General features: G+C 35.0%; 1 pseudogene; it reads left to right on the top strand.

Annotated features, from left to right (window-relative positions):
- The first annotated feature begins 3531 nt into the window (after positions 1 to 3531).
- Positions 3532 to 19046, top strand: LOC113264695 (cerebral cavernous malformations protein 2 homolog; annotated as a pseudogene).
- Positions 19047 to 19716: the final 670 nt, after the last annotated feature.

Below are 19716 nucleotides of genomic sequence, written 5' to 3'. Positions count from 1 at the left end.
CTGGGGTCATGACCTGAGAGCCAAAGGCAGATGCTTAATCAACTGAGCCACTCAGGTGCCCCCTAAATATTATGTGCTTTAGTAAGTGCTGTGGACCAAAGGCTAATGCTCTTCCCTTGAAGAGAGTTATTTGTACTTCAAGGCTCTACTCTCTCATGTATGGAACGCCACACCTAATAGTTTGTCAAAGTGCTCCTCATACTTTCACTTTGCAAAATATTTCCACGATAGTATCAAACTTCTGGATGAGAAACAATAAACACAATTCCCTACTTCTGGAGGGTTTCTAGAATTATAACTGAGACAGATTTCAAACCATTTTTTTCCTCATGAAAATTTTAGCATAATGTATCACAAAAGATATTTAAAATTGTTTTAATGGCGATAGTTAATCCATTCTTTTCTCACTAAAATCTTAGCATAGCTTACTTCAGAAGAGTATTTAAAATTGTTTTAATGACAATAGCTATTGAGAGCATTAATAAATATACAGATTTTAATGAATTTATGATTGAAAGTTCATAAAGAATACCTTGTCTGAGGTAACACAAAGACAGGAAAGACAAGAAAGACAAGTTGGTGACAGAGGTCTAAGTCTGAGTTGTCCTATGTATTTAATTGGAAAGAAACCTGAGACCAGGGATAGAGATAGCATGTCTTGGACTACAATGAGGCAAATGAGGAACCCACAACACAGAATTAAAGGAGGAACCCTCAGATTCTTGCAAGTGAGTGCCTCCTAAAATTCTGTGCCCTAGACTCGTGGCTTGCCTTATCCTAGTTCTAGCCCTGAAAAAGTGAATTAAATAATGCAAAGATTTCCCAAGTTTGGATAGCTCAAAGGACTCACCATACTTCCCACAGAATAGTCACATAACACTTTTTATTTAAAAGTAAAAATTTGATGTACCAATAGGAAGAGAATACAGGCAAGTGTGGGGGTCTGAAACATATTCAAGTATAATATCCCCAGGATCCTTAATGGCATATGAGCTAGGCTTCCATATCAATTGAACCATCAAGATCTGTGCAAGTAATATTGGCGTCATAAGAGCTCAAGACATAAATTAGAAAGGGGGTTTAAACACTCTGGCCATATAGTTTAACATGGATGTCTAATTGGCTACACCAGGTGAAAAACATCAGTAAACCCAACCCTGGAATCTGTCTGGAAGAATTTTAGACTTTAAACTGCATATTATAAATCCCATAGCTCTTATCTTGGCCAAGAGTCAAAGCCAAAATCCAGTATCCCCAGAGATGAGTAGAACTTTCCCAAACCAGCATGAATCTACTCGGCCCTACATAAATACCAATATGACTTCCTCCACCTTAATAGGGTTTGTATGTAGAACCATTTTAACAGATGCCATTTGGATTGCAAGTTAGTTTTAAACCAATCTTAAGCATGCAAGAGAGATCTCTATAGTCCTAGACTTGGCCCAAACCTTCTATCAGGGATAAATTAAAGCAACAAAAGCTGACTTTAGGAATTTGAATTCTCTGGATGTTTACCAAATTTTGTCTTTTCATCACTTTTGGTCCCTCCTCCACACACATATTTTTTACAAGTACTGAAGAATTCAGAATTTGAAAAACTTCATTGTTTAGCCCTTTGCATTATGTTTAAGCGATGTTGAACATTCAGCGGTCTGATTCTTAGTGTAGGTTTCTTTGGGATATGCTTCCCAAATCATATATTATCTTTGAGCTCTTATATTTATTTGCTTTTCATAGGTAAAAAGGAAAAGAAATATAGAAATTAACCATAACCAGTTTTAAATGGTTAGTAATCAAACAGGGCAAAGTATTTAGATAAAATGTCAGTATTTGTGAGGTAGTAACATATCAGGGGCAAAAATGGAATGCCATGAAAATTTCTCTACCGTTTATCTCTAATTTCCAATAGTATATGTAAAAAATACTCTGACAAATATCTTTATGTCATTGTCTATATCACTAAATTAGTGAAGCTTTGCTGAAAAATATACCATATTCTAATTTTAAAAGTAAAGCATTATCATTGAAAATATTCTGAATTTATATTTTATTCAGAGACATGACTGCATAATGAATTATTTATGCTTATCTGTTCAGATACATTTTTACTTTTTATTAACATACACGTAAAGCGGAAAATATTTCTGTCATAAAATAAGTTTTATCACAGAAATTTATAATGTCAAAGTGTACATTTACTATTATAATTATAGTGAGGTTACTAAAGTAAAAATGTAGCCATGGAAAAATATTTTGAAATTACATATTTCTGTAAAATTATTTAAGTAGTTGAAGTAGTTCTTCAATATTTAAATGATAATTAGTTTTGTTCATTAAATGAACTGCTGCATACTCACAAATAAGTATACGCAATGTGATGAAAAAAATTCATTGATATTATAAAATCAGAGTATAATGAATAATACTAAAGAAATACTCATAAATAGTACATTTTATTATAAATTCTTGGTAAATGATGTCAATAAAACCACAAAAAAGTTTTGGAAAGAGCAGGATTTTAAATGACTCACAAATATGTGTAGTAATGTGCTACTCTTGGACATATTATTAAGTGCTATCTTATGTTACATAAATATGTACCACTTAACATTATTTATTATAAATTTAATTTTATATGTTTACAATTTTATTTAAGCATTGTCAATATTGGATAATATTTTATTTTTTAGAGATGAATACATCTTTAACTTATAATTTTTATTAAAAATCTGAGTCTATATAGCAGAGGAGGAAAATAATCACTAGATATAGGTTTACATTTTTTCATGAGAGAAAATGATATCTATTAATAACAAACATAAATTAAATAGAAGCTATAATATGTTGACATGGTTTTGAATTAATAGCACTTCATCCTTTCTCAGTTTTCTAGACTTGGTTATAGGGGGACCTCAGTGGAAGAAGAAACCATGCATATTATCCTCTTAAATAAAATTAAAAATGTATAAAATAATACCATTCCTATAAATGAATTTAAGGCATTTGGTAGTTCAGTTTTAATGACAAACATTAATTTATCAATTGTTTTCTATAAGAAAGTGTTTTCTTAAGTACTCTATATATTATTTCTTAACATAGAAACAAAGAGAAATTTAAATTTTCTACCATGATAAACATTGATATCTAAGAATATCTTTTTCAATTGTTACCCAAAATCTTTTTTTGTGTTCATAAGTGTGTTAGTTTTATTATGCCCAGAAATAAATTAAATCTGTATATCTAAAACAAGATTAAAAAAAAAGATTAAAGACAAAGCGGTACAGATTTCTTTAAAATGTGGAGTTTTTAACATTATAAACTACCAAACATACAAATTGCTATTAACCGTCTTTTGTATGTAAGAGCTGTCAAAATAGCTCTCCTTATAATTAAAGCCAAAGTTCTCCACTCTAAGACTAGGATAAAACACTAAATTAATACATGACTAATATATTAAAATTTGATGAATAAAATATACACTTAATCTCACTCAGTTTTGACGTGGAGCTGCATGGGGCGAGCCAGGCAAGAATGGCAAGAAGCCTGGAATTGTGTCACCACTTGAACAAGTATTCCCAAAGGTGAAAAATATAAAGATGAGCTCGGAAGACGGTGACGAAGAGGTGCCCTCCGCTCCCTGTGGTGCTGTCCTTGCCTGAGCGGGCTGGCCACACAGTGCTGAGCGACTGACTACAAGGAAGAGGTAAAGTACTTAGGTCTCCGTTAACATACATACCAAGGTACTTGAATGCCTCCAGTAGGAATGAGATTCTGCACTTTACAGACGGCGCAAAGCCCACTGGCTCCCCAATACTCGCGCAGGAGCACGGTGCTGTGATCAGCTTGTTCGCCCGCAACGCGAAGCTGGTCGGGAGGAACCAGAAGGACACCATTGCAGGGTCCCCCACTTCCGGGATGAAGCCTTGCATCTGGCGGTCCTGTAGGCAGCCCAGGACCATTTTCCCAGAGTCCACGCGCGCCAAGTTCTAGGGGCCTCACCTCAGGCTCCCTGTCAGAAAAGCAGTTGAGGCCTGTGAAGGCCGGCTGCCTGGCAATCCTAGCTGCGGAACCGGGGTTGCTGCAGAAGAGGGGTGCTCCCTGCTCAGCCAAGTCTTCCGGATTGTTTCCACGGAGTCCACCGTCGACTTTCTGGGTAGAGCGTTGCTTTATTGGGCCTCCACATCCACCCACCACCTGTCCCTTCACAAAAACTGACATTCTCTCACAAAAGTGGACGTGAAGGATCCTTAGGAGGCGGAAGCCAGCTCTTTCTCTTTCGCCGAGTCCACACACACAGGTTGGGTCTCGCGCCGGCCCTTCTGCAAGCTGAGGTCTCCTCACTCTGGGACCAGCCCTGAGCGTTCTAAGCGCCATTGCTGCCGAGGGACTGCAGGGCTGCATGCTGACGGGGCGCACCAAGCTTTCGCCGCAGAATTCCAGCAAGGGGCCCACCAGGCTCTCACTGCAGGGTTCCGGCAAGGCGTCTCGCGGCTGCACGAGGAGCGCGAAAGGGCCTCAGGCCCCGAACTCGGCATCAACATGAGGCAGCTCTCCAGGAACAAGTCCAAGTTCGGACTGCTGCCTCCGCAGCCCTTCCTCCTTGAGGAGGACAGCCAGCAGCCTAACTTCCTGGAGACCATCTGAGCTAAGGACGGCCGCGGCATCTTCACGGTAAGAGATGGCCTGAGCGGCTCGCCGTCCCCACCCTCGCGCTTCCTGGTTGTCTGGCCTTCTTGGGGAGAGGTCTCTTGGACCTCTGTGCGTCTGCCCTTTTTCTCTCTCTGGGCTGGGCCGGGAACAAGGGGCATAGGTAGTCCTCTACTGTAAAGGAGCAGGTATACATCAAAAAACAGTTTGTCAAGCAACGTAAAATGATAATTCATCTTGTCATCATATTAGGCGACACTATACAGATATTTTCATTTTCTGCTGGATTGACTGAAATATTCTTTGTCCTGACATCTCCTTATAGAAATTATTTCTTATTACAGCCTACATAAAATATTTTGCAAACATATAAGGCTACATTTTTTAATCCATTTGTTGAACAAGAATTCATTGAATGTTAATTATGTGTAAGGGTGGGTTCATTTAAAATAATTTTCTGATAGTCCCATAGATAATATCACAACTATACATATACAGTTGTTGACTTTTTCATTGACTAACAATTTAGGTAAGGCTATCACAACTCTTTATTTCCAAGCTAACTGATGAGAAGTCAATAAGATTCCTAAAATGTAGAATTTATTTATTTATTTATTTATTTATTTATTTATTTAATGGGACTAGGCAGGTGACGTTATAGCGAAAGTGTCTTGGGTCCATAAAAAAGTGATTGTACTAGTTCAGACCTTGCACCAATTAATACATGAACAAGAGAAAGGTCCAAATTAGTCTTTTAAATCATGAAAGAGTTCATGGAACTATGTAACTGAACATTTTATAATTGGCTTCAGTCTGTGATTGTGACCAGAAGAGATTCACAGAGTGGAGAAGGTATAAAGTACATCTACTTTTCTTTACTGAGATTCCTTTCGAAATCAGAAAATTTATGATAATCTATCATCAACTAGGAGGAAAGGCTTTTTATTGATACTTCTATTAAGATCTACTAAGGATCTTTTTCCTCTCCCAAATCAAGCCGGGTAATTTTTTTCAATAAGCAAAACTGTTATTCCCTGGAGGTCCCTTTCCACAAAGGGCCTTCTATAAAATATTCTGAATCTTCCGAAGGTGAGACAGGTCATGGCTTGGGAGGAATGACAGATAAATGAAATTCATACCAAAGCTCCATACTCCTATACCTTGACTCAAGTCCCCTGGAAAATTATATAAGTCATCATCCCCGCTAGCACAACATGTTCTTATTCTTACCTGTACTGTTCATTTGGACCAGCAGTTCCCCAGATTGGCAAATTCTAAAGAGATGGAAGCTGGGGAAAACTCTGACTTCTTTCAATGTATCTATAATAGTTATTTCTTCTTCTGATATTATTTTCTGTAGATAGTTATCTTCTGGTATGGATACATTTCTATATTTATAATAGAAATTTCTACTTCTATATGGTTTTGAATTAAGAAACTTGTTTATCTAATATTGAAGTGTTTGCTCTTTAACTTTTGCTTTTATGTTGACATTTCAAGTCATCTAAAGTATTGATTTTCAAAAATTCTTCTACTTCTAAGACATTCTGTAATCCTTTCATTGACCAGTCTGAATCATGCAGAAAATAGATTTGAACAAAAGTAAAAGAGCTACCTGTACTTCAGTGCCATGACAAATCAAGTCTTGGCCGTAGATTACACAACTCCAGCTAATCCTAAAATGAGAGCTATGCTGCGTAAGAGAGCTTGGATAGAGCCATGTATTTAGCACAATACAAATTCACTATAACTATTAGGAAAAAAATTCAAAGGTCGTAGTGAATCCATAATGACAGAATAACATCATGGGTCCTTTACAGAGGACAGCGCACACCATAAGTCTATGTTAGAACGTCAAATTGAGTTTTTATTTAAAATTTCACTGTTACAAACTAACTTCTCAGTTTTCTTAGTTGGAGATTTTTAAAATAATTTCTTGTTTAGTAATACTATTTTGGAATAACTGCGAAGGTTAATTTAGGCCACTTTACTATTAGCATGAAGAATCAATCCATCAAAAGATTTTGAAAATGCGATAAAAACAATTTCATTCAATAAATAAGAAAACTCATATTCAGTGCATAAACTGAGGGAGAACAATGGTAAATTTAAAGTCAATAGTTTGGACAAACATATGAGAATAAAAATTAGCGTCAGTCGGTTAAGCATCTGCTCTTGGCTCAGGTGATTATCCCAGGGTCCTGGGATTGATCCCTGCATCCGGCTCCCTGCTCGGTGGGGAGTCTGCTTCTCCCTCTCCCTCTGCTTTTCCCCCTGCTTGTGCGCTCTCTCTCTCTCTCTCATAAATAAATACAATCTTTAAAAAAGAAGAAAAATTTAAAAATGAAATAATAAAAAAGCATGGTAAATGGCAAATAAATAATATGCACAACTAAGTACAAACCTAGTTTTAATGACTATATGCCTAAAGTTTTAAATACTTTTTTCAAGAATTCTTATTTTTATTTTGTTCCATGCTTACATTTCAGAACTAATACAACAAAACCAAATAAGATTTTTGACTACAAAGATTCACTGTTTCACCATGATTTTTTTCTTTAATTTTTTTAAAGATTTTATTTATTTATTAGAGAGAGAGAGCAGGAGCAGGGGGAGGGACAGAGGGAGAGAGAGAAGCAGACTCCCTGCTGAGCAGGGAGCCCTATGTATGTGTGTGTTGGGGGGGGAGGGCGGTGGTGTTTGATCCCAGGACCCTGAGGTCATGAACTGAGCTGAAGGCAGATTCTTAACCAACTGAACCACCCAGGTGCTCCCCACCGTGATGTTTTCTAATCAGAAGTCTGAAAATATTCAAACTATTCCAGGTGATAGCAGAAAGTGACAAAATTAGAAAACCAAAAATGGTAGACTGTCTTGCAAGTGATTTTAGATGCTGCTCTATTTTTTGCCAGAAATAAATTACCTTTTCAGAGATCATATGGAGTTACTCAAAACTCAAATGCTGGGATGCTTCCTAATTTAGCTAATTTAGATGGCATTATAATAGTCATATAGCTAATGATGTACATAAAGATAAAAAGTGATCTGTTTCTATGTGTTTAACACAAATTCAAAAGAAATATTAAATGATCCTAAGAAACCAGGTTAGAGCTGAAAGACAGTTGATATAAAAAATTAAATACTTTTCCTTGCCTTTTAACTGAGAGAAGTAGCACATCATGAATAAATTTAACAGACAAAAAGGTATGTTCATGTTATGAACGCTGCCATCAACACAGAAGAAAGATTTTTTCTTTCTTTTTCTTCAAGTTTTTATTTAAATTCTAATTAGTTAACATACAGTGTAATATTAGTTTCAGGAATAGAATTTAGTGATTCATCACTTACATATAACACCCAGTGCTCATCACAAGTGCCCTCCTTAATTCCCATCACTCGTTTAGCCCATCCTCCTGCCCACCTCCCCTCCAGCAACCTCAGTTTGTTTTCTATAGTTAAAAGTCTCTTATGGTTTGCCTTCTTCTCTCTTTTTTTCTTCCTTCCCCTATGTTCATCTGTTTTGTTTCTTTTTCTTTTTTTTAATGTTTTTTTATTATATTATGTTAGTCACCATACAGTACATCCCCGGTTTCCGATGTAAAGTTCGATGATTCATTAGTTGCGTATAACACCCAGTGCACCATGCAATATGTGCCCTCCTTACTACCCATCACCTGTTTTGTTTTCTTAAATTTCATGATATGAGTGAAATCGTATGGTATTTGTCTTTAACTTATTTTGCTTAGCATAATACACTCTAGCTCCAACCATATCATTGCAAATGGCAAGATTTCAAGATTTCATTCTTTTTTATTCATATACATATATGAATAAACACACACACACACATACACACCCCACATCTTCTTTCCTATTCATCAGTCAGTGGACATTGGCCTCTTTCCATAATTTGGCTATTATTGATAATGCTGCCATAAACATCAGGGTGCACGTGCCCCTTTGAATCAGTATTTTTGTATCCTTTGGGTAAATACTTAGTAGTGCAATTGCTGGGTCATAGGGTAGTTCCATTTTTAACTTTTTGAGGACCTTCCGTGCTGTTTTCCACAGTGGCTGAACCAGTTTGCATTCCCACCAACAGTGTAAGAGGGTTCCCCAGAAGAAAGATTTTTTTTTATTGCATTTAAAAGAAAAAAATAGGCATGATGTACCTTAGGTAATTATTAGTTTTAATAAAATAAATTTTTAGAGTGGCTTACAATTCAGGGATATACTGTTTAAGAAAGCAATGAACAAAACTGAATAGAGAGGATAAAATGAAACTAACATATGAAGGAAAAGTTATCTAATAAAAATAAATTCAAAACAAAAATATCAATGCGAACTAAAAAGAACATCTAACATATGTCACATAAGAGCATTAATTTACTAAGTAATATAGCTTTGATGGGCTCTAAATTAGTGAAATGAGGACGAATCTGAAAACTGCACAATCATAGGAGATAACTTTAAATACTATCCTCAGAAAAAGGCAGGCAGAGTTAAAATAAATGAAGTCGTAGAGGACAAATGCAAAGTTTGGACTGTCATGCACATAAGAAATCCCAGGAAAAGCCATATATGCAGTCCTGAAAACGAACCATTAAGTTCCAAACAGGAAACATTTTACAACACATGTTCACTGACCGGAATTCACTGGTGTTAGAATTAACAACAAAGTGGTGGCCAAAGGAAAATAAATCTTCCCATTCAGATATTTAATGTAAGAAAAGGCAAAAGCCAAATATTTATTTAATGCAAAAATGAAATCAAAACATACATTGAAATGTTTAGAAACAAGTCAAACTATATTACAAAGCTTGGGTGAAAATGTATAAACTTAAATGTTTGTTGAAAATTATGAAAACAAAATTATGTATGTATGTGTATATGTGTGTGTGTGTGTATATATATATATACATATATATATATATACATATATATATATGTATATATATATATAAAACCATGTGCCTCAAAGTTTGGTATACATATATACATATATATCTATATGTATATAAGAAATATATATTTGTATGTATATTTAAATATAGGTACATGGTCACATTATTGGCACTTAAGTGTTGAATGGATAAATTAGACTAAAGAGCACTCACTGTAGACAGAAAGTACAAGAATGTTAATACTTAAAGTTTTATATTGGTAGAGAATAACACACATATAAATTTTGGAGTTTTGAGAAAGTTCATTTTCGTGTAAGTTTCCGAGAGGATAATTTCACAATATAGAGGCATAACAGGGAAAGCTGTGTTAATTTTCTGTTTTTTTTTAATTGAAAAGTGAGTATAATATTAATGATAATAGTCACTGCAATGTATTCAGTAATAAACTGAACCATACAATGTACTTATTCCTGTATATATGATCTTTGATTTAGTTTGTTCAGAAATTCCTGAAAAAGAAAGTTCATACACATCTAGAAAAAGACTGATTGTTTTATGATACAGGTAGCAATCCAAACCAGTTTTAAGCCTGTTTATTCAATAAGCAAAAACTTTCCTTACTGAGTATACTTTTCCATACTGACCAATTAATTACAGCTCCTCATTTATCAAAGTTAGCCAATCACAGACTTACTCCAATAGATACACCTCTGAGTGCCAACCAATTAGCAATTAGTAACCAATTAGTCTTACCTGAGTAATCATGCTTCTACAGATTGTGTCATCCTACTGATGCATTTGAAAGTCCACTGATGCCCAAATCTTACTCTTCCTAAAAAAAATTATATAAGATGAGCAATTTGTTCTACTCAGATTCAGAAACTATACTTACATGACATAACTCTTGCTTAATATAATAAGCAATAAATTTAGCTTCATCTTCTTATTTCAGATACTGAGTAGTAGTCTCATTATCTTTTGACATTCCTAAGCCATGTATTTTTTTTTAAGATTTTGTTTATTTATTTGAGAGAGAGAGAGAGAGCTAGAGAGAGCATGAGTGGGGGTGGGGGAGAGGGAGAAGCAGACTCCCCGCTGAGCAGGGAGCCAGATGTGGGGCTCAATCCCTGGATTCTGGGATCATGACCCAGGCAGACGCTTAACTGACTGAGCCACCCAGGCACCCCTATTATAGTCATTTTTACAGAAAAGAAAAATGAGGATCAGAAAAGATAAGCAACTTGTTTCAGAGATAATACTATATCAATGTTGTAACATTGATCATATTTTAAATATAATTACTTAATCACTCTAATATATTGATATGGGCATGTCCTTGATAAATGCACTTTATCTAGGATTTCTAAAGAAGGATATCCAGTCACCAAATCATTTAAAAGGGTGAAAAACAACAAAACAGAGGAAGAGATAGGAATAGAGGGACGTATCAAAAAAGCATAAAAAAAAAAACAGAAGACATCAAAATTAGAAATAAGTATATCTATTATAAAAAAATAAAAAACAGAAGACATCAAAATTAGAAATAAGTATATCTATTATAAAGACTTATAAACTAAAAGTGAAATGCTTTCAGTTTTTCTTTAATAACATATGCAACCACAAAATACTTATAAAAGACAAACTTGATAGGTTAAATAAGTGATGGGGATTAAGGAGTGCACTTGTTGTGATGGGAACCAGGTGTTGTATGGAAGAGTTGAATCGCTATATTGTACACCTTAAACTAGCATTATACTGTATGTTAACTAACTGGAATTTAAATTAAAAAATTAAAATAAAATGGCAAAATAGTCATAGTTGGTGGATAGAATGAAATAATAAAATTGAAGTGAATATTAGTTTGACATCATTAGACAATTTGTGTTAATATAAGATAAAAATCTCAATAAAGATATTATAGTTATGAATATTCAGTTAAAAACATCACACTAAGGAAATATTTTTAAATCTCAGGAGGAAACTGAAGGTACATATTTCAGATGAGTTTTTATACACTAATAGGTATGAAAATGATACATGGTTAATTAACTGATAATTTAATATGATATGCTTTCTGTAAATTATAAAGGAAAAAAGGTGTCTAGAGGATTTTTTATAAAATATAATTGGGGTTTTTAATAAACTTTAATTGGATACATAGGTTTTCTCTATACACAATTCCGATAAAAAAATAGTGAATGTATATTAAAAAGGAATAAATCTGCAAGGATTGATGTATGAAGCATGTAGAGATGACCACAGATGACAAATGTCAACCAAGTTTGCAAGAAGAAAAGTAGATGTACACATAATAAATGATAAAGGGTTTATGTATATGTCCCTGCCTGAGAAGTGCCTGAATGAGTGGCTAGTGGGTAGAGAATGGTCCAAGAATCTTGTCGATTCCTTCCACAGAATTCCTTAAAAATGCTCAGTGATTTAGGGCCAATGTACCATTCTGAAAATATATGTGCGAGGGAGAGTTGCTGGAAGACTGCTTGAAAGTGTATGAAGGGAATTGATAAACCCTGTCACTACCTTATCAAGGGAATGTCTTCCTCCACTCCTGCTGAAAAGAAATTTACTTCTTAGGAAAGGGGAATCAGCAAAATTGTCCTGGGCCAACTAAATCCTGATGAAGGTGGGAAGAGGTGCCTTATTTCATGAAACTCTTTTTTCTCACTAACTCACTAACCACATTAAGCCAAATTTAGAGTTCTCTTCCGGAAATGGGCTGCAGATAGAGATGTTGGTGTAGATGGAGGGGAAAATGGCTGCTCCATATAAAGCAGCCTGATCTCACTGTATACAGTGGATTTAAAGGCCTATCTGTTGACAAACTCTATTCACACATCTGAGCTTTCTATCAGGTTTTTTATAAGAATGCTAGTTTATAAGAATGAAAAAATAATCACAAAGAATCATCAGATGTTGAAGGAACACCTAAAAAAAAAAAAGACATTGAAACAGCAATAGAAAAGATGCATAACACATTTGAATAATATATAACTATATTCTTGCGTGTATCCTGATAATAAGAATAATTGTATTATTAGAGATTTTACAGCCCTGATTAAAACATGCCTTTTATACCACACCACAACAGAAGGATCATCAACGTATATTTTCACATGGTATGAAAATTCATTGCATAAATTACAGTCATTAAGACCTATCGGATGGAAGTCTCAAGAAAACATTTTCCCATTTTGACAAGTTCATGTTATTCATTATTGAATGATGTATCAGGATGTTTCTGTCAGGTTTGCTAACAATATGTATTATTCTCCTTTGCAATCAATAATTTGACTGGCAGGCAACTCCCATAGAGAGAAAGGACATTTAACTGCTTGTTTTGCCAGGCTACGTCATTTAACTTCATCTTTCAAGCTTTTTTAATATGTCACAGTACAGAAAATGCCACAGAACAGTGCTTCATAATTAGCTTCCTATTTCCTTTTGGTATTTTTGCTTTTATGAGAGGTAGTATTTCTTGTTACAATATGTCATCCTAATACCTTGTAACCTCTTAAAGATTTTAAAATGTGTTTCCTTTTCTACTTTGAGAGAGAGAGGGAGTGTAAGGTATATTTTCAACATAATTAATAATCCCCAGACCCCCAAAAATATCTGCCTGTAATTGCCAAATATCAGGTCATAATATTTATTTCCAACATTCATTCAAGTCATGGTATTGTTAGGAAAAACCTTTTTACAGATTGTATGTATCATTATAATGCAATGGGTGAATTATGGTACCATTTTATTTTGCTTGCTCCAGCTCTAACCTTGAACTCAACACTAAGAGGTTCATATTTTGAAAACCATATTAAATTATTTTCCTTCAGGAATTTGATATCAGAAGAAAAAAATACAGGTGTGAAAAATCTATGGCTTATAAATCTGGGTTGATCATAGTTAATGGAGGTTTGGTTTTCCATTAGAGGAACATGTTGTAAATTAAATTGTTCTGAATCATTTATATCTTAGTTAAATGGTAAAACCTTATAAGAAGATGCTGATAGAAGTCATACTTCAAACTAGTAAATATAAAGGTATAAATGAATATGCATTCTGAATTAGTAATATCTTAATATTTCCATCACTACTATCTTAAGGTGAATCATTGTCCTTGTTCATCTACATGACTAATGTCTCCCCTGTGTGCTATCCTGGCCCCCTATACACCACTTTTCATCAGCAGCCAGTTTTCTAATATGTTATCAGATCATAAAACTTCTTTCTTTGAACTTACCAAAGTATTTCTACAAACTTTCCATTTAGGTATGCTGTCAGGGTTGAACACTTTGTCTCTGAGGAAATATAGCTGAATATAGTGTGTAATAACCTAGCTGCACTTACTATCAGATGCAAGCTTTCGAGCTTTGACGTAGAACCCCACTCAATACTTCAAAACATCTGGGTGTTTATTGATTCCAGCTGTGAAGAATACAGTGGCTCTCCATGTGACCACATGTGGACAATCATTGAGCAAACTGGGTATTGACAAATATATCAAATCTGCAAGTGTTTCAGTGTGACAGATAAGAACACACCATGTCAGGTTATCAAGACCTTGAATTACAGCTTAGTAAATACGAAAACTACTGGGATAGCTTGTGGGGGCTCCATTGTATGCCTGGCAGAACTGGAACACATAATAATGAAGGTCTTGGTCCTGCTATAGTTTTATCAGGTTGGTGAGCAATAGTGATGAGCTTGATGCTAATTATGTATGGATACTTCCTGAATATTGTACTAAATCCTAGTGAAACTGAGGCAGATATTCATAAATACAGATACATTTTGTGGAGATGCTGTGTCTACTTTTCTGCTGTCCTGTCATCAAGGATTGGGTTCCATATTCAACAATATACAGCTTGTCAAATTTGACCTTTGGCCAAGCTGGCTGCCTGATCCTTGAACCCTGGACTACCGAAGGGTACCTGGAACCCATGAAGATATTGAGTTGTATTCAAATTACTGTACCCCTTCAGTTTTGTTTTTCTCAAACCAAGTACTTGCTAATGTATCTTACTCATGAACCTGTTCTACAACAGATTTTATCTCTCTACATTTTGGACCCTAACTCTGAACACTTTTTCATTTGCCACTGTTGTCCTTAGTGTCTAGCCCACTATAAACATGGTTGTGGAATAATCAACCCTGCCATATAATGTTAAAACAAATGAACACATTACCTGATGAAATCCCAATAGTTCATTTTTCTTTTGTTTCCCTGGCTTCTAGAGACATGGCTAGCAAGAAGTTGCTGCAACCGAGTTTGAAGAGGTTGCTGCCTGTGTTCTCCTCTAGGAGTTTGATGAATTCCTGTCTTACATTTAGGTCTTTAATCTATTTTGAATTTATTTTTGTGTATGGTGTAGGAAATGGTGCAGTTTCATTCTTCTGCATGTGGCAGTCCAATTGTCCCAGCACCATTTGTTAAAGAGACTGTCTTTTCTTCCATTGGATATTCGTTCCTGCTTTGTTGAAGATTAGTTGACCATAGAGTTCAGATTCTATTTCTGGGTTCTTTATTCTGTTTCATTCGTCTATGTGTCTGTTTTTGTGCCAGTACTATACTGTCTTGATGATTATAGCTTTGTAATACAGCTTGAAGTCCAGACTTGTGATGGCTCCAGCTTGGTTTTCTTTTTCAACATTCCTCTGGCTATTTGGGGTCTTTTCTGGTTCCATACTAATTTTAGAATTGTTTGTTCAAGCTCTGTGAAAAATGCTGGTGATATTTTGATAATGATTGCACTGAATGTGTAGATTGCTTTGTTAGGATAAAAAGCTTCTGCACAGCAAAGGAAACAATCAACCAAACTAAAAGGCAACCTGCAGAATGGGAGAAGCTGTTTGCAAATGACATATCAGATAAGGGGCTAGTAGTATCCAAAATGTATAAAGAACTTATCAAACTCAACACCCAAAAAACAAAAAATCCAGTCAAGAAATGAGCAGAAGACATGAACAGACATTTCTCCAAAGAAGACATACAAATGGTTAACAGACACATGAAAAAAATGCCCCACATCATTCAGCATCAGGGAAATACAAATCAAAACCACATGAGATACCACCTCACACCAGTCAGACTGGCTAAAATGAACAACTCAGGAAAGAACAAGTGTTGGCAAGGATGCGGAGAAAGGGAAACCCTCTTACACTGTTGGTGGGAATGCAAGCTGGTGCAGCAACTCTGGAAAACAGTATGGAGGTTCCTCAAAAAGTTGAAAATAGACGTGTCCTACAACCCAGCAATTGCACTAACACATATTTATTCAAAGGAGACAAAAGTAGTGATTCCAAGGGGCACAAGCACCCCAATGTTTATAGCAGCAATGTCCACAATAGCCAAACTATGGAAAGAGCCCAGCTGTCAATTGACAGATGAATGGATAAAAAGACGTGGTGTATAGGGGCATCTGGGTGGCTCAGTCAGTTATGGTTTGACTCTTGATTTTGGCTCAGATCATGATGTCAGGGTTGTGAAATCTAGCCCCTCAGCGGGCTCTGTGCTCAGTGCAGGTCTCCCTCCGCCTTTGTCTCTACCCCCTGCACTCTCTCTTTTAATCTTTCTCTCTCTCTCAAATAAATATTTTTTTAAAGAAGATGTGGTATTTATATACAATGGAATATTATGCAACCATCAAAAGAATGTAATCTTGTCATTTACAACGACATGGATGGAACTAGAGGAGATTAAGCGAAATAAGTCAGTCAAAGAAAGACAAATACCATATGATTTCACTCATATGTGGAATTTAAGAAACAAAACAAATGGACATAGGGGAAGGGAGGGAAAAATAAAATAAGACAAAATCAGGGAGATAAGCCATAAGAGACTCTTAACTATAGGGAACAAACTGAGTGTTACTGGAGGAGAGGTAGGAGGAGGAATGGGGTAACTGGGTGATGGGCATTACAGAAGGCACTTGATGTAATGAGCACTGGATGTTATGTGCAACTGATGAATCACTAAATTCTACCCCTGAAATTAATAATACACCATGTACTAACTAAATTGAATTTAAATAAAAATTTAAAAAAATGAACGCATCTCTTTACTTTGAATAAGAGGAAACTGCACAGAAAGTTTATTTGTCCTAAAGAACAGACTTTATTTACATTATCTCTAATGTGAAACCTCCCTATCAAACTATAATCTTGTTTCACTAGATTTTATTTATTTATTTATTTTTTAATTTTACTTATGTCTTTATTTTTTTTATTTTTTTATAATTTTTATTTTGTTATATTAGGCACCATGCAGTACATCCCCAGTTTTTGATGTAATGTTCCATGATTCATTATCTGCATATAACACCCAGTGCACCATGCAATACGTGCCCTTCTTAATACCCATCACCGGCCTATCCCAACCCCCCACCCCCCTCCCTTCTGAAGCCCTCAGTTTGTTTCCCAGAGTCCACAGTCTCTCATGGTTCATTCTCCCCTCTGTTTACCCCCCCTTCTTTCCTCCCTTCCTTCTCCTACCAATCTTCCTATTTCTTATGTTCCATAAATGAGTGAAACCATATGATAATTGTCTTTCTCTGCTTGACTTATTTTTTAAATACAATATCCTTTCAACATGCACTATGGCAGTTTTCAGCATATCCTTTAATTAAACAAAATGTTTGATTCTCAAGTGTTTCGTTTCATGAAATTTTTATTGGCAGTGGTCTTCTTAAGGGAGTCTTGGCATTTTTTATTTTGTATTTTCTTCTTCTTGAGATAAGGTCTTATTTGCTTGGCACATATATTCTGCTCAACTTCAGTTGTACAACCCAGCCAGCACAGCCCTCTCTGACCATGGCAGTGTGCTGTATTGCATTAGGATCTGTCTTCCTCTGATTGTGGAAATCATGCAGTGCCCCATCCCTCATCCATCCTAGCTTCTTATTGTTGGTCATGATTTCATAAATGAAGGCTGCATTCTGTGGAGGAAAAGAAGCTTTGGTTCAGAACAAATCAATGTTTCAGGTATTATATAGCCACTGAGGTTTCCTGTATTCTGTCTTCCTTCAGCCAGTTTCCTGAGGCATTCCTGTTTTTACTTGCTTTTGCAAATATATTAGGATTTCACAAATAAATCAATAGAAATATATCTTCTAGGCACAATAAGAACTACCGGAGGAAAAAAAATAATGAATACAAAATGAAGAAAAACATGGTAATACATATCACCTGTCAAATTAACAAATAATAATCATAATGGCCAATCATAGTGATGATACAGGAGTAAACTGATTGTTGATAGGCTTATAAATTTAAAAAATCCTTTCTGAAAACCTTCCAAAATTCTGCATAAAATATTTTAAAATGTCCAGATCCTTATTTTCACGAAAATCACATAAAAACATTTTAAGAAATATGCAGTGGCCTACGGTCAAATATGTTGGCAATAGCAAACTTATGACCTTCTTAAATGTTCAAATTAAAGGAATGTCCAAATAAGCTAAAGTTGAACTATTCAAAGTGTGATTCTCAGACAGGCAGCGTGAGTGTTGCCTGGGATCATTTTATAAATGCAAATTCTTGGTCTCTATTCCAGACAGGGCCCAGGATTCTGTGCTTTAATAAACTTTCTAGGAAAATCTTACACATATAAATTTTGAGAAGCATTATACCACAATGCATCTTAAAAAATAACCACCTACCAAAATTTAAGTAGTAAATTAATATATGTTTTAAAAAGTCTATGTTGTATCTGCTACCAAATAGTATGATCCTAGTTTTGTAAAGAGACAAAGGTACACATACAAAATATTGGAAAAGATGGCATCAGATGTATGTGGAAAAGACAGATACTTCAATAAAAGAGAAAAAACATTCTTATTTTATAACAAAACAACACTTTACAAAGTATTCTGATAAGTAGAGTTAATGTAAAATTTACAAAAAGTAATAAAAACTAAGAGGAAATTCACTTGTTATAAATTTGCCTTTACATGCACATGCACACACACACACACAAACACAAATGCACAGAAAGGAAAAAAGCAAAAAGTAGACCCCGATAAGATCTAATTGATCCAAAATACACATTTATATCCTTAAATTCTGAAAACTAACTTTAAAAAGATAGCCCTATAAATAAAAAGGAAAAGGAAAGAAGATGATCACGAAAGAGAGAGATAAAAGAATGCAGTAGCATAATGCTGATTAAGCTCCTGCTAAGCATATCTTAATGCAGATAATAACTATAAAATCTGGACCCCTTCAAAAAGTGGGTCTATATGAAGGTTACAACACAGGTGAGTTTCTCATTTTTATGGGTTTTTATTCTTGAGGCTTCTCTTTGTTCTGTGCAGTACGGCTAAGACTGCAATATAAAAGGCAGTTTTTCTGGTTTGAATAGCCAGACATCAGAATTTGGAGAAAGCACAAACACTGAAGTGTGAAGAGTTAAACCGAGAAAGGAAGGAGTTACAGAAGGTGGACCCTGAACCCTGTGCAAAATTATCTGTATTCACTGGCTGACAACAGAATTCTGTAAAAAGCAAACATCTTTCAAAAATGAAGGCAAAATAAAGATGCCTGCAGATTAAAAAAAATTTTTAAACTAAGAATTTTTCACTAGCAGATATATAGTACAAGAAATGCTAAAGGAGGTTCCTCAGGTGAAGGTAAGTGATATCATATAGAAAATCTAATCTTCCTTTGGGATTCCTGGGTAACCTAGTTTGTTAAGCAGCTACCTTCGGCTCATGTCATGATCTCAGGGCCCTGGGATCAAGTCCTGCAACCGGCTTCTTGCTCAGCAGGGAGCCTATTTCTCCCTTGGCCTGCAGCTGTCCCTGCTTATGCTCTCTCTCTAACAAATAAATAAATAAATGAAATCTTAAAAAAAAAAGAAAATCTAATCTTCCAAAAATAATAAAGATGGTTCGTAATGATAAATACTATCAATACATTCTATCAATAGTTTAAGGAATACACAATATCAGTTATACACAAATCTGTGTAAAAAATATAGGAAGAAGAAACACTTCTCAATTCATTTTTTTATGGCCAAATCTGACAGAATACTACTAAAAAATAAAAATTAAAAAAATACCAATGAATATTCCTTTTGGCCATACACATAATATATTTAATAACTTATAAGCAAATCAAATCCCTAAGGATTTGTGGTGGGAATATAACATTT

Source organism: Ursus arctos, unplaced genomic scaffold, assembly GCF_023065955.2.
Source record: "Ursus arctos isolate Adak ecotype North America unplaced genomic scaffold, UrsArc2.0 scaffold_13, whole genome shotgun sequence".
In the NCBI taxonomy this organism is placed as follows: Eukaryota; Metazoa; Chordata; class Mammalia; order Carnivora; family Ursidae; genus Ursus; species Ursus arctos.
This window is presented reverse-complemented; position numbering and strand designations above follow the sequence as displayed.